Source organism: Dermacentor albipictus, unplaced genomic scaffold (genome assembly GCF_038994185.2).
Source record: "Dermacentor albipictus isolate Rhodes 1998 colony unplaced genomic scaffold, USDA_Dalb.pri_finalv2 scaffold_30, whole genome shotgun sequence".
NCBI classification, from domain to species: domain Eukaryota; kingdom Metazoa; phylum Arthropoda; class Arachnida; order Ixodida; family Ixodidae; genus Dermacentor; species Dermacentor albipictus.
Window position 1 is genome coordinate 1,168,703 of NW_027225584.1, and position 16,964 is coordinate 1,185,666.

A 16,964-nucleotide genomic window follows, 5' to 3' on the forward strand; every position below is an offset into this window, starting at 1 on the left:
ACCGAACAACACGCCCAAAACCCGCACGCTCGGTACGTGGACGCCGCGGAATACAAGCGGAAAGGGTTCGCGGCAGTGGTCGTTGCGGTGGCTACCAGCACCAAGACAACGGCAGCGAACGTGCTGTGCACGAACGCCACAGACGCTGAGGAGGTTGCCATCGCTCTGGCGATCACCGAGGCGGAGTGTCGCACCGTACTGAGCGACTCGGGGAATGCCGTGTGCAACTTTGCCAGGGGGTGAATATGCGCACCGACGGCCGCCATCATCGGCAAGCCCAACTTCAAAACTGCGGCAGCACTGTCCGTATCAAGTGGTTCCCGGCGCACACGGGTGAGTGTGCATCCTCCCCCAACCGCAACGAGACGGCCTGTTCGGCGGCGCGAGCTCTTACTTTCCGTGCCCCCGAGAGTGACCGCTCCATGTGGTGGTTCAAAACCAAGGACAGATTGACTAGTTATGCGGAAGTAACCAAGTGTTACCGCTTAGCTCGACGGACAATGCCACCTCGCCACCCAGCACTCAGTCCGGAGGAGGCCGTAATCCCAAGGGAAATACAGACTGCGTAACTCCTCGCCCCCGCTATGCTGCATGTGCTTCACCCAGAGCTCCATCCGAGTGGGCTGTGCGGTGTTTGTGCAGCGGGTCCGGCGGACCAATTGCACATCATGTGGGACTGTGCCAGGTTCCCGACGGCAGCTACCTCCAGGACTTACCCGCCAGAACTTCAAAGTGCACTACAGTCTGCAGACAAGGACTCACAACTATGGGCCGTCCAGCAGGCCCGGGGTGCGTTCGAAAAGCACAAGCCTCATGACCCACTACAAACGGGCCCAACTGGGCTAGTGCAGAGTAGGGTATAACCCCGGGTCGGACGCTTGGCCAGAGTCACGACGCGTTAATCCGTCGTTTGCCGGCACTTTATAAAAGGTAACCCTATCCTAGCCTATCTGTAAAAAGATTATGTCGATGACAAATGACGTGTTCTATCAGCATTAAAATTCATCTGAAAAGAATGATGCAAAATAGAAAATATATGAGATGGTAAAATTACCTGGAGCACTGCTGCCTCGCCAGAGCCCTTGAAACACAAGAGCCTGGAGGCATGTGCTATAGAAAACAGCTATCACAGCGGCATCCTCTGGAGAGAGGAGACGCTACGAACTTGTGGGGCTAACAACATGCAACACATCTTTCAGAAAACTTTGGACTGCATTGGTCTCAAATAGCGGTTCTGGGAAGAGTAACATTACTCGATGAAGGGGGATATGCTGCCGGTATGCTCTGGGAAAATGTTTCTTTCTCTCAGATTCGGCTGCCCGACACTCCAGGAGGACGTGGAGGACGGTCAGCTTCTCCCCGCATCTACCGCCGGTTGGAGGATCATTTTCAGTGAGTAAAAAGTTATGCGTGCCAAATGTGTGTCCTATTCTGAGGCGACAGAATAGGACATCTGTTCGCTGTTCTCTTGTTACGGAGGGCCAAGAACCTAACTGTGGCTTTATCACGTGGTATTTGTTATTTACGTCTGCGTCCCACATACGTTGCCAGTGGTTTCGCAGTTTCGTTCTTAAGAAAGGCTTCAGGTACCGGGACCAAAGCAGCAGGGTTAACTGCATGCAGTGAAATTGATGTGGCCATCTGGTCTGCTAGAACGTTACCCTCAATGCCCCTATGTCCAGGCACCCAGCATATAATAACATGTTGGTTAGATATATATGCTTTACGCAGGACGGAGTAGAGTTCATTAATTACCGGATTTTTGTGGTTATAGAATGACATCAAGGTCTTCACAACACTAAGGGATTCCGTATATATAACTGATTTCCAGAGTTTTGATTTCTTTATATGTTTTACAGCCGACAATAGTGCGTAGGCCTCAGCCGTAAAGATACTGGTTTCCGGATGCAGTACATCGGATTCCGAGAAGGATGGACCGACGGCTGCGTAGGACACCCCGTCGGGTGACTTCGATGCGTCTGTGTAGAACTCCATGCAGGAGTGTTTGTACTGGAGTTCCCGGACATGCATTTGGACTTCAATCTCTGGAGCGTGTTTTGTCTCTTGCATTAAAGATATATCGCGTTGTATCAGCTGCCACTCCCAAGGAGGTAGCAGCGTGGCTGAATGCATAAGGCGAAGCTCGAGGAGTGGGACATGCATTTCATGACTAAGCTCCCCTACACGCAGTGAGAAAGGCTGTCTTACGGAGGGACGATTACGAAAGAGTGTAGCATATGTCATATCGTTAACAGTATTAAAACAAGGATGTTGAGGATTAGATTGGACTTTCAGAAAATATGTTTGGCTGATGTATGTTCTCTGCAGATGAAGTAACCACTCATTTGATTCTATATATAAACTTTGTATGGGACTTGTTCTGAAAGCGCCAGTGGCCAGTCGGATTCCTAGATGGTGGTCTGGGACTAGCATCTTTAGCACGCTCGGGGCGGCAGAGTGATAAATCACGGCACCATAGTCTTATCATGATCGAATGAGGCTCTTCTAGAGATTCATTAAACACTTCCCGTCACGACTCCATGTAGTCTGGGATAGAAGTTTCATTATGTTCATTGTTTTTAGACATTTTTCTTTCAGAAGTGTAATGTGTGGGACAAAAGTGAGTCTGTAGTCAAGTATAACACCTAGAAATTTGTGCTCTTTCTTTACAGGTATCTGTTGTCCACGCAGTTGTAAGCAAGGATCTGAGATCAGGCCTCTCTTTCTTGCCCCGCAAATCGCCGGGGCCTGATGGTCTGGGAGGGGCTTTCTATAAGAGCTTTAAAAGTGGAATAGCTGTAGCATTACACCACGTGATAAGGGAGATGTACGAAAACAAGAAAGAACCTCCTTCTTTTTGGACATCGCACGTTATTTTAATTCCTAAAGCAAAATATCGTGAGCGACTTTTGGCCGTTGAAGCCTACAGACCAATAAGCTTGACAAACACGGACTATAATGTTTACACTAAAGTACTGGTGCGACCACTGCAGTCTGTTATAGAACTTGTGGGCCCCCATCCGACACGCGGTATCAACGCCAGGTCGATCTTTTCGAATATACATACTGCATGGTCCATACTGGAATGTTGCGATGAAAGGGAGGACAGAGTAGCTATGCTACAAATTGACCCTGAAAAAGCTTTTGACGGAGTGGTCCATGATGTCATATTTTTGCTCTTAGAACATGTTAAAGACGGTGCAGTGATAACAGATGGAGTAACATCCTCATCATCATCATAATCATTATCATCATAATCATCAGCCTGATTACGCCAACTGCAGGGAAAAGGCATCTCCAATACTACTCCAGCTACCCCGGTCATGTACTAATTGTGGCCATGTTGTCCCTGCAAACTTATTAATCTCATGCGCCCACCTAACTTTCTGCCGTCCCCTGCTACGCTTCCCTTCCCTTGAAATCCAGTCCCTAACCCTTAATAACCATCGGTCATCTTCCCTCCTCATTATGCCCTCTTCTCTCCTCATGTACTGTCCATGCCCATTTCTTTTTCTTGATTTCAACCAAGAAGTCATTAACTCGAGTTTGTTCCCTAAGCCAATCTGCTCTTTTCTTATCCCTTAACGTTACACCTATCATTCTTCTTTCCATAGCTCGTTGCGTCGTCCTCAATTTAAGTAGAACTCTTTTCGTAAGCCTCCAGGTTTCTGCCCCGTACGTGAGTACTGGTAAGGCACAGCTGTCATACACTTTTCTCTTGAGGGATAATGGCAACCTACTGTTCATGATCTCAGAATGCATGCCAAACGCACCCCAGCCCATTCTTACTCTTCCGATTATTTCGATCTCATGACCCGGATCTGCGGTCACTACCTCTCCTAAGTAGATGTATTCCCTTACCACATCCAGTGCCTCGCTACCTATCGTAAACTGGTGTTATCGATGGAGTAACAATGATGCACAAAGATTGCACTGCAAAGTTAGTAATTAATAAGAATTTAGGCACCAGTATAAAAGTGGAATCATCAGTAAAACAAGGATGCTGTTCTTCGCCTCTATTATTTGCCTTGTATTTAGAGCCGTTTTGTTTGAAAATAATTAAATGCCAATCTATTTGTGGGTTTATCTACGCAGGAATTGAGACTAGAGTTTTGACTTGTGCAGATGACGTGGCACTTTTCTGCCGTGATGCAGAAAGCGTGAATAAAACTTAAGAGAGGTTGTTTCTTTTTGCGCCGCCACTGGGAGTGTTGTCAGCTGGACTAAGTGCCTAGGTTTATGGCGTGGCAGGTGGCCACAGGCACCCGAGTATTTTTGCATTATGAACTGGAGCGTTACCCCTAGAAAATACCTTGGGGTGCCATTACAACATTATCGCGACGGTGCCGCGTATTGGATCGAAGAAGTAAAGAGAGTTAAAGACCAGACAAAACAGTGAGGCGGGCATAATTTTTCGATGTTTTCATGAGCTAGTGTTTGCAATTTGTTCTTAGCTACAAAGGTGTAATATGTACTACAAGCGTTATGCATGGCAAGAATTTTGGTGCAGAAACTTCACAGAGTGTTTGTGGTATATATATACGGGGATCCACTTGGGAAAGAACTAGCCGGTGTAACTTGTTTCATTCATTGAAGAATGGAGGACTAGGACTAACACATGTGTTTTTGAAACAGATTGTTAGTAGGTTCTTTTTCTTAAGGGACCAAAGCGATATATTTCTGCCTACTGTTATTCAAGTGAGGTGACGTTCTTCCTTGTCGGAGTGGGTTGTCTCATCAACAAATCAACCAACTCGAACACCAGTTGGCTTTCCGGGGAAATCACTAGGTCGCTTTCTTTACGGAAAGCGCATTTTTCGAATGAATTTTTGACTTGTGTGACGCGTAAGAAACTTTATAGTGATCTAGTTGATGTTTTCTTGCCGCATCCTGATACCGCACGATGTATAACTTAGGACTTGAACGCAATGTGCTGAAATGCGTTAAAAACATGCTGGTTAAATCATCAGCGAAAACCTTCTTTTTTCAATTGCATTCTGGCCCTATCCTTGCGAAGCCACGGCTACAAAGCAAGAGCTTCTTTGTTGCATGGTCTGTTAACTGCATCATATGTAAGAAACCTGAAACTATTGAGCACATCGTCTTGGATTGCCATGACTCCGTTTTCTTTTTGGAAGTTCTCAAACGAACTCTGAAGAATGAACTGCCGTTAAATCTTTTCGGTATTCGGTTCTTACCATGCGTAGACACAGGGGGAGTGCCGGCTTACTTGATAATGCTTTTGTGTTTGATCAGCGTGTGGAAAACGCGTATGGATGGCAGGAATGCCCGCGTAGATGAAAGGTCTACGAGGGAACACCTAAGTGAAAGTCTTAGGTACACGCATGATGCCCTCAAGCACATGACTGAACCACCAGAGTGGTTTCAGGAGCTTGACAGTTTGGTGTCTGTGATACCATCTTTGTGGGCCTTTTAAATATGTACAGTCTCTCGAAATGATGTAATATATTTTTTTTCTGCACCAAGTCACCTGCTTTGTACGCGTTTACGCGGTGTTGTAATGAAGGTAACACAGAAAAAAAAGCAGCCGTGACTTCAGGGAAGCGTGCTCATCTCACACCCCGTAGTCCCAGGTTCGATTCCCACCATGACCGAAATGCACCAAACTTTCTATTGAAAGCCACAGATTTACTTTGTTGCACCTGCCTAAGAAATGTGCCGTTATTCAGACCATTCCTGGACTCTCCTTACGACGTCGACCATGTTTTATTACGGCGCAGTTTCACCACGGTCAACCGCCAACATAGACATCTAAGGATTTCGCCTTAATAATCGTGCAAAAGTTACTAAACACTTCTGTCTTTGGGGTTTCAGAATCGGTAGAGTACACTAAAAATGCATGTAGGGCAAAAATTTATTCGCTGACCCCACCACTAAACATCTTGCCATGCTGCGGTGAAGCTATGCACTTGACCCATCCCTTTTCCCATGTGACTAATTGCAAGAAGAACGTAAAATTTATTTCCAAATCAATGAGCTTCGAGTCCGGCGTCTCTTTAGTTGGTCTGGGGCACCCGCCGCGGGCGCGCTTCCGAGACCTTGTCTCGAAGCGGCTTCCTCGGCTCGCTGGACGGCCCAGAGTTGTGCTGTCAGGTTCGAGCTGAGCAGTGCGGTCTTCCAGCGTGAGCGGAGGCTGGCGGTGGAGGAGACGGAGGGGTCGGCACTGCCCAACTTGGTTGTTAAGTCCTGACACTCCCATAATCTATGATTAAGTGTGGTAACGTCGCCACATGATGTGCATCTGTTTGTTAGTGTACATGTCTGGATACATGGCGTGCATGAGTCTGGGGTTTCTGTAATAATCCGTTTGTAACTGCCTGAAGTGGACTGCTTGCGTCCTGTCTAACCTAGCGTGAGGCAATGGGTTTACGCGTCTTTGTAACTGGTAGTGTGCCGTGATGTCGTGGAACCTGGTCATACGATTCTCCAACGCCCAGACGTTTGCAGTACTCCGCGGGGGCTCGTCCTCCGATGATGCTCGGTAAGTGAGGCCTCGAGCAACGCGGTGAGTCACTTCGTTGGGGGTGCTCAATCCAGTGTGTGCCGGGATCCATAGCAAATGCCTTAGGTTACCGAAGTCGGCCTCCCAGCAACATCCCATACACCTAATTGCAAGAAACTCACATCAATTATTAGGCCATATGCAGAGTGTCACAGAATTCTGTGTCGAGAATTCCTTGTATGTGTTAATGTTTGTTCAGCCATTGAGTGCAAGTAATTTAAGAAGACTAGGCTAGAACTTTCTAAGTCTTTGTCTAAGTATGAGATAGGTTGTGATGATTGCAACACCCGTACGCATGTGTGACCATCCACACTCTCATTTACCAATGTGACGTTCCTATAACTGGTACTTCTCGGAAACTTGCAATTTAGTGTCGACTGTGACACTACTGCACACACTCAACCCACCTCCAAAGTGGGCGAAGTCCACCCATGGGGCTGTAAAGCAGTGTGTGACTGTTGGTGGGGTTGAATCTGTCTTCCAGCACAACGGCCCAATGTTCTAACCATTTCATTGCAAACGCCCAACATGTATAAATTCGACGTTACTTTGTGGTGGTGGCATCGTGCACTCATTGTCAGGGAGCAGCAATAACTATTTTTTATTAAATAATAAGTGCAGATTTTCTGAGACGCAGTGCCGAATCCCGCACTAGAAGTGCTATTTGCAAAACGTACTACTTGTACATCAAGGCGCTCAAAAGTTATAGCAAGCCGAAAGCAATCGCAATTGCTTAGATACAAACATTGTACAATTAATCGTAACTTCACCATAGCACTCATCATCGTTGAAAAGCACTAAGAAGCGATGCTCATGCTTGAAATTCAAACGACACGCATAAGAGACGCGAACTCGCAAACACTACGATATGCGCGAGATGCTCAATGGAGGGATCGCCCGACGCAGGCACGAGTACGAGCGGGTGCGAGAGAAAATATGGGGGCTTTGGCTTCTTGGATATCTGACTTTGTGTAGGCACTACGTAGGAGTATTTTCTGTGCTCGTGTTGTATGCGTTTGTCCCCTAGGCCTGCCAGCATCGCAGAGTGGGGTCATGTTTGTTTACACTCAGACGCTGGCTGCCCACATGGTGAGGCAATGGGACACACAGGTTATCGCTTTGTCTGAAGGTACGTCGGACAGACTTTCTCCCACCTGCGGCACTGGTGCTGAGGCAGTCATGCAGCATTAAACCTTTCTTGCCCCTTACGGCACTCTACCTTCAAAAAAATCATGACTGATTTTTTCAGGGGAGCAGTAGGAGCTGTAGTAGAGGCCCAGCCTGCTTTGCTGGTGCAGTATCTTCGCTGGTGGCAGGCTTTTCATATGCTGCTTTCTGCGGGTTTTGAGTAGCATTTTTGAGTGGTTGCCTTTGAATAAAATAAACTCACAGCGCCTTAGCCTCCGCGTTTGAATATCAGTCCCTGATGGGCCCGCGGTGAGGATTATTGGCTTTGCATATCACCCACGTTAGGTTAACTTAGGTTTAGGTTAGATTAGGTTAAATTAGGTTAGCGTAAAAGGCGTTAGGGTGGCGCAGCGTATTCTCAAAGCGGTTACGTCGTGCGGATTTTTGTCTTTGCATCTCGGCAAGGTTAGGTTAGGCTAACGTTAGGTTAGGTTAGCGTAAAACGAGTTAGGGTGGCACGACGTATTCTCACAGCGATTACGCCGTGAGGACTATTGTACTTTCGCCTCGGCCACGTTTGGTTAACGTTATGTTTGGCTAGCGTAAGCGGCGCTAGGGTAGCCTGACTTTTTCTTATAGCGGTTAGAGGGGAGTCGAACGTACAGCTGGGACGGCCTATCTATATATAAACGGTGAAGCACCATTTTTTCCCTCTTAGTGCCACTTACCGCTTATCCAAAATAACTCGTAAGCTAATACTACACTCTCGCACCGTGTTGTGTTCCTCACGTATTTGTCTGCATCATGCTCAATCTATGATGCGAATCCTTTGCAAGTGGCTAGCAATCTGGTAATCAAAATTTGTATGATTGCGCATAATGGTGTGTCGATGAACAAGCATCACGGCCGTTCCATGTGCTTGGCTGGAACTTATTCGCGACGGTTGCTATATTAATAAAAGGAAGAGTTTAGTTGAACAGGCGTCTTACAACTTGCAATGACCCTTTGACAACTATATTCGCCTCCCTACCTTCGTCGTTTTCTTCCCCCCCTCCCTCTCTTCACCGCCCCTTTGAAATCGTGTACTTCCTCGCGGGACTTGTCTTCATCCGTATCCGACAACTCGTGCTTCTTCGTTAAAAGCGGGAAACAAGAATAGCAAACACAACTCGAAAGTCTGAACGCTAAAGAGCGCACAGGCCAGTCTGATAGGCCGTAGTTCTGTGCTGTCGCAGCCCACAGCCACGCCGTGCAGCAGAAACACGCGCACTGTGTTCGAGTAGGTATAAGCAAAGCGCACGCGGCGCGTGCTCTGCATTAGCACTCGTGCTGCTGCTTCGCGCAGTCTGTGACTTTGCCGAGGTAAGGCAGTGGTCACTGAGCACCGACTAGCCCCAACGCAAGCGTCGGTGCGCTGTGCCCCCTGTGCGCACTGCGTACCTGAGAAGGCGTACCAGGCAGCACCGTTCGTTGTGCCATTGGGAACGACCGACCCTCTGTGTGGGGAACACGCCACGCCTAGGTGCATGTTGGCGTGGTTGAATCAGTAGACGCCGGAGATGTGCCGGAACACGTCGTCGTCGGGTGTCAGAGATGGCTTGCGATCCTCTTCAAAGCCTGAGAGAGAGAGAGTGAGTAGGTGTACAGCATGGGTAGAACAGGAGAAAATGCGGTTGAATCATGCGTGCAGTATTTCGGCCTGAATGCGACCTTGTATGGTTTGTAACGGATTTGTTGAATCGATGGTGCAACTAACCGCGCTTTTGAATCGCGGGCTGTTCGTTCACGTTGCTGACCGTATAGCTGCAGGTTAAGCTCCCAACACTTGATCTAATATCACCTGAGCACAGATAATTAGAACATGCAAGCGTACGACTCTGGACCAGTACCCGCGCACGCCGCGTAATTGGGTCTCAAACGAACGAAAGGAGCTCGGTGACCACATTGAGTCAGGGCCCCCATGAAAAAATTTCTAATAAGTGTTGCCCCCTATATGTGGCGGTGCCTGGGTGACTGATAATACAGGGGGCAGAGTTCGAGGTCATTGGTTACATTATTGGCCCCGGAGTCCGCATTTCAGTAGGGGTGAAATTCGGAAACACTCACGTACCTAAATTTATGTTGTCGAAATCGAGGAGGGCGGAAACAGTTCTCCGTTTATGCTGACTCTCACCTTTGTGTTGCTCAATGCATCCTACGCAAGCAGCGTGATGTTGCTGCTTGGGACCTGCGTGGACGCCATGAATAATTATGGAAACAAGGAGTGTGCTCTGAGTGAGCGCTGACAAATGACCTTGGTATTTTGATGAAGGCTCCTGGTTTTATTTGTAATAGTGGCTCCAAAGGACTGCGACAATAACTTACTCGTCATGTAATACGGTATATGAGATTACAGAGAAAGCCGATATAAGCAAGGTGGCTGCGACCGACGTTAAGTGATCATCAAAACGGAACTAGGAGTGTAGAAATCATAAACGAAGGGGCAGCAAACGTACACAGAACAGTTCGTTCGACTCAACATCGAGAGTTATAATTAAAATTTATTTTTCGAGTTGTGGGCACGGAAGCGGGACGCGCTGATGCAGTTGATGCAGTTTTAATGCTAAATTTAAAGAAAGAAGCCAGTGAGTTTTGTTTCAAATTAGAACTAATAAAACAAATGCTGCGTCAAATTTTGGATGCATTATACCATCAGCGATCATAGGTCAGCCGACCTTGCCCTGTCACAACATCTAGATGGACGGGATGGTTTTTCAGCGTTTCTTTCAATGCACTCACTTAGTGTAGTAGTGTAATTTTACACTGGATTTCTATTTATTTACCCTAATAAATTCTCTTGGCCGAAAAATTTGAACAGTAAATGTTACACCTCTACCGCAGCGCCGGTAGGTCAGTGTCGTGCTATACGAATGAGAAAGTATACTTCCTCTTGTTTTGCTCGTTCTGACTCGCAAAAATTTCTCAAAACCTCCGAAACTAGGTATTTAGTTGCTTTCGAATCCAATGTACTCCTTCATTGACGAACAATTGACTACACCAGAGCGGACGCTGTTAAAATCATTGCCGTCAAGGCGAGCAGGTCCGTAATTTCACGGCAGCATTGCTACCCATCTTCGTTTTTCCTAATCTTCTTTTACATGTCTTACCTTTTTTATCCCGTTAAGGAAAGCCGATTTACTATTGGTGGTTGCGTAACTTACTACTCAAGCTTAGAATTATAATATTCGTAGTTCAATGTCCGTGTAATTACTCTTGCTACAGCCCTCCCGTCTGCAGTGCGTATTCGAAAAGGCAGAGACGCAGCCCTCACCGCCACATGATGTCAGGCCGATCTTAGTAGCCGAAACGTGATTGTGAATAGCAGATCACGTGGCGCTTGTAAGTGCACCACGCGTGCTACCTACCCTGCATGAGGGGATTGGCGTAGTAGAAAGGGTAGTTTACAACCAGCGAGCCACCGTGAAGGTTGGCGGCGAGCACGAAGGGGATCTCGCGCGACCAGCGTCGAACGGCCGCCGTCTCGGGCTGCTCTTCCTCCATCTGCGTGTTGTAGCGCGTCGGAAAGTTGCGGTTGAGGTCCACGTCACGAGCGTTGTGCCTGCGATTCCGGAAATGCACCGTCAGGTTGACTCAGGCATGTTCAGCGTTGCACTAGCGTCACTGCACTCCTGTTCCGTCTTCCTGTGGTCCCGTAGCTAAGCGTTGCTTTTTTTCCTTTTTCATGAAAGCAACACCACGCCTTCGCAAAGTCTATCCCCCGGTATCCCTGCAGGAACGTCTCTTCCAGAGACCCAGACACCACGGCAAAACTACTTTCACGCTCCGAGATCACCCTCATGAAATGAAACGTGCTTATTACATAACACCTCCGAACGTTGCAGTGTCATTTATTCCACGCGATATAAGTCAACGGAATAGCCTGCCACCATAAATGCCTCTAGCCCTCCCGTCACAAGAGTACAAGAACTAATGCCTACGTTGAACGAAGCCCATACCACAATCTCTCACATAATAATCTTTTTTTAGGTTTCGCTCCGCGCTTTGGCATCGCATGTATAATTTACTTCGTAAGTATAATTATTTCCCTGTTTGTTACTCGGCGTTTCTTCGTATTATTTCACGTTTTACATTGATTGCGTTGCAGACAGTATTGGTGGTAGGCTTCCCATGCCCCAATATACCACAACCAGCATTTCTTATATTGCGACAAAAATTACATATGCACACTCCAGGCAAATTTCCGCCATTTCGAGCCAGCGCGATAAGGTCCTGTGTGTCACTCCCACACGCCGTTCGCTGGGCATCGCGGGCACGGCGATCGTGGGGCGTGTGAGCGCGCCTCTCTTCTTCCAGCCATGCGCAGCCCTAACACGGAGGCACTCTTCGGTGGGTGTCAAGGGTTGGCCAATCTGCGAGGGCTGGCGGCGGGCATACACGCTGTCCCTCCGCCCGCGTGGTTCTGTGGGTCTCGTGCAATCTCCGTTTTTTAGAGCGCAGCTCTTTGGCGTCCGTTCCTGGGTTTCGCGTCGTCGTCGGCGTCGTCGTCGTCGGCGTCGGCCTCGTAACCAGCTCGCCTCCGCCGCCGCGCTCCGCCGCCGCGCATGCGCCGCTGCTCCGCCGCCGCGCATGCGCGCTGTCGGCTCTCCGGGCGAGGGAGGATGATGGAAGGGAGGAGGAGAGACTGTGGAGGAGGGCTGGCTACACAAATGGCTCTTTGGCGTCCGTTCCTGGGTTTCGCGTTGTCGTCGGCCTCATAACCAGCTCCGCCCCCCTTTCATCCCCCCAGCGCTAGCAGCGACCGACTGATACCGCTTTCGTGAGTCCGCTACCGCACTCACGAAAGACGTCGTGCACTTCCTGCAACTCGCATTAACCGTCCATCGATCCACACCGATGTTAGTAGTGGGGGACTTTAATGTTGACATAAAGACAAACAGCAATTTCCTAACACTTATGCGGGAGAACATCCCGTTCCTCTCGCTCGTAACGCGTCCCACGGCTGTGACAACCTCGCGAGGCACTTGTATAGATCTCGTCTTTGAGAATCAAGCATTGGTGTACCAAGTCGAACATATATCAGTCTATTTCTCCGACCACAAAGCTTCCTTCATGACTGTCAAGAACTGTTAATGGAGTCTTTGTTAAAGGAATACGTGTGAAAAATAAAAAAAAAATTCTGTGATAGCGCATACATGTGTTGCTCGATTTCTTTGCCTCAATCTATCGAAAAGGTGAAACAGCTTATTTGCTGCGCTCAAATTTCGCATTAGGAAGTAACGTAATCGTCGGTAATTTTTTCGGGAGACGTTCACGGGAGAGGCAGCAGTGGCGTTCGCTCCTCTCTGTTCGCGCTTTCCGTCACGCCAGCGTTGTCACAGCGAGTGTTCGCGCTCATCGAGTAGGATCTGTTCATGCTTGCCCGCGCGTGCGTCACACCATGCTAGCTAATTTAATTAGTGAGCGAATACTTACTGCAAATTACGTTACCGCTGATGATATGAACGTTGCTTGGCGCAGTTGTCTGATACTTTGCTATCGCTATACAATGCTTGGCCTTTCGTTGGAAACGGACATATTTTTTGTTTCTTCTCTTTGGCGTATACAGTGCGCACAATGATCTTAAAGTTTTACCTCCTTGTTGGTTGTGTTTAGTTATTCCGGACACACTGCAATAAATATTTTAATGTATGTGTCTTCTAAGCTATACTATGTGGCCGAATGCTAATAATTGTATAATTGTGTATTTTATGTGCTAAATTACACGAATCTTGCCCCACTCCTTCTGATTTAATACCCTTATCTTAGCGCTTCAATGTGTATTCTTAAAGAACTAAATAAATAAATGAATGTTATCTATTGGTGCATTTGAACAGGACCACGCGCAAAAGAGGAAGACGAAGAGGAAGCGGTAGGCTGTCTCCTGGAGCTATGATCTTTATACCAGACTGCCTGATTACCACTAACTTGTCCCAGTGTAAATAGTTGTAAATACGTTACCGCATCCGGCTTCCTCTTCGTAACAACATGTATAAATAAAGTGTAGCGTGTTAAGGCGCACAGAAGCTTGTAACCTCGTGTGCGCGTCAAGGCGTTGGGAAATATAGCGGTTGCAGTTCCGTCTTCAATGCGAAACTGCACAGCTCTCATCAAAAGTGAAGGCACCCGCTAGGTATACTGTAGATCTACAGGAGACCGAAGTTGGGGCAGGTTATCGGCCAGGCGAATAAAAGAACGTCATTAGAGCAGAAAAGAACGCAATCACTATTTACTATTTACTTCTCGCAGAGTTACTTGCAAGAAACTCTCACTTTTTCACACAAACAGCCCGGCATATAATTCTTAAAACCATCCGGCCGCAAAAGCGTGCTCGCTTTTGTTCTGGTTTCTTTTGCCAAACAAGTGTGCGAATGGCTGCGTGAATAGACGCCATGCTTCATATTTAGACACGCGCTGGTATATGTTCTTCCGTGTCTAAATTAAGAAAACTAAAAGATCCAGTATTGTTGTTTTTTTGCCTTCACTCGGTTGGGAGCCGTAGTGGGAGGGGGCTAATAACGGGAAAACAATGCACAGGGACATTCAATATTACAAGGAATAATAATGGCGGATAAAAAGTCGTACGCTACTACTGTTTCTTCATTGTCATGTCACCAGCAATGTGACTTAATTTACATGTTAAGTGAAAGCATCCATAGCACAATAGTATGGACAAACCTGTGTACAATTTTGCTTCTCGTTAACGCAGGTGATGCCGTGAAATTAGAAAAGGAGGCCGGTCAGCGCAATGACACCTCTCGCGAAGGTAACGCCACAGGAAAGCAGTGTGGCGCCCCCGAAAGCGTTTTATGCTCATGCCTCCACGTTAAATACTTTACTCTCCTTGTACGCGGTCGTCCAGCGTCGAATTGCGCTTTGTACCAGGTTGCTTATGTATGCAATAAAATGGACCAAATACTTGAAAGTCTCCTGTGGTAGATATCACACTTATGCCCTATGACCTCGGCAACTTGAAGAGGCGGACACTAAAACTTTTAAAACTAATTGCAGAGTGACGTTGATTATTTAAGAAAAGTTCACTATCTAACTTTGTAGATAATCAAATTAGTGCACGTGTATCAATTGCGGAACTAAAGCCTAGCTGTAATGAAGCAACATTCATTTACCAGAACTCCAGTACTCAGCACCAAATACACGAAATACGCCATCAAAATCTGTGGCGAACGGTGTTGATGTTCCAGTTAACGCTTATCGACACACCATCTTGCAGAGTGCTGCTATCTGAATGCGCCTGGTTGGCTAGAGTCGGTAATTAGTCATCAAAAGCCATGAAAAAACTCGGGCGCGGCACATTCGTGACACGTACCGTCCTCCCGTGCCCCAGCAGCTGCCCTCCTGGGCCACCTCATATCCATCGGGGTTCATGCTGGGCATGGTATGAATACGCGTGCTGTCCACCAGGTTGCGCACGTACGGGTCCACGTTGTACTGAGTCAGCAGGTGCGAGGTCAGGTGCACCATGAGCTGGTGGCCCACCATCTGCGCAATCGGGTGCATATTAAAACAGCTGCGCTTGTCAGTGCCGTGGGTACAAACAGCCTCATCGATGGGAACTGAAAGCTCAGATTATCTGTGGCTATTTACGGGAATGCTCGCTTTCTCGCATGTTCGTTTCAACATGAGCTGAATAATTGCTAGCTGCAGAGGGAGAGAGAGAGAGCGAAACGAAGTAGAAAAGGTAGAGAGGTTAACCTAGGACGTGCCCGATTGGCTACCCTACACTTGGAAGTGGGGAAACGAGAAAAAAAAATAAAAAGAGGAAAGGAAAAATATTGAAGATTAAGTCATTGCAATTTCATTCGCACAAGGATGTCCGCTGTCACAAGTGCTAGTACAGTCAAGTAGCTTTCAGAAAGTGCAGAAGAGCTTTTGTGGCCGTTTCCATTCATGAATGCATAAGCCATGGTCTCATGATCTTTTCCACTGAGAGCACTGTATTAGCTAATAGGCTGAGTCTCACTTGTACAGCACGTCGTTGAGCGTCAAAGGGTAGACAGTGACACAAGAAATGCTCTAGAGTCTCGTAGCACCCGTACAAATTGCGCGTCGCACTGTTGGCAGGGGATAAGAGCGTTATCTAGCTACTCAAGCACAGTGTCATATTTTTTCGCGTGGTATAGTACTTGTGTAGGTTGTTGCATCTTGGAGGCTGTAACGTCATGTCGTCGAGTTATGCCTTTTGCAAGAGTGCCATACAACGCTGGGTGCTGCGTAAAGCAGATGTAATCATTCCCGAAAGCAGTATAAAATAATTTGACAGTCAGTGGCGTACATGAAGAGGCGACATTTCAGTGAATGTAAGAGTAGTCGAGTTTAGTATATGCCAGCACTTTGCAGGAAGAATGCAGTGTGGCCAGGACCATTCGCGGACTTTATTTCACTCTCCTTAGCCCATGGTGCACTCTGCTCTAGACTGACGGAAAGTATGTGGTTTGTTGTCATCTTACAACGTTGTTACTATTACTGCTGTCATGTGAAAAATAGCAGCTTTCCCCACGAGAAGTGACTAAGTCTGTGTCATTTTAATTTCCATTAAAAAGCAGGTACGGTTTGAGAGACAACTTTGAATGCAAAAAGACTAAATTATGTTACCTTCCGGGTCTCCACGTGCCATAATCACGATTTGGTTATGAGGGATGTCCATGGTGGTGGACCGCCTACTAATTTTCAGATCATGGGGTTACTTAACGTGCGCATAAATTTGGGTGAACGAGAGTCCTTGCATTTTGTCCCTTTCGAAATGTGGACGCTGTGGCCGGGATGGAACCAGCGACCTCGAGCTCAGCAGGGCGCCGTAGCCACTGTGGTAACTGCGGCAGGTTGCGAATAAATACCATGGCTGTGCCTTGAAGCCAAGGCGAGACTAAATCAAGCAGAGGAAAGTGGACAAGGGTGATTACAGGAATATTGAAATCGAGTGCCCGCACTTGACTTCCATGTAGTTTGGATTGCATCTTCAATGACCCTATAGCAAACTGCATGTTTTTTTTTATATGCGAAGCTAACTGCTTTGAGGTTGCAGGTGCTCTGCTTGCTCGGCTCTCTGCAGTAACGTCAAAGGTTGGGCGAGTTGGTCCTACTTTTGGGACTGGCACAACATTGAGGGCCGCTACTGAAGCATCAGGCCAGTTATTCAGCTTGTCTTCATTCGACATAATGGTGTTACATGTTGAATCAGATGTGCTGCAGGCCTAAACTAGGTGCGGAAACTTCTGGTGCATCAAAACCTATTCTTGGACTAGTTGGCTTATCATGG

The 16,964-nt window shown here is 47.4% G+C and overlaps 1 pseudogene; it reads right to left on the reverse strand.

The window, feature by feature from the left end:
- LOC135908413 (carboxypeptidase M-like) overlaps nt 1-16,964 on the reverse strand; it is a 76,181-nt pseudogene that overhangs the window by 23,279 nt on the left and 35,938 nt on the right.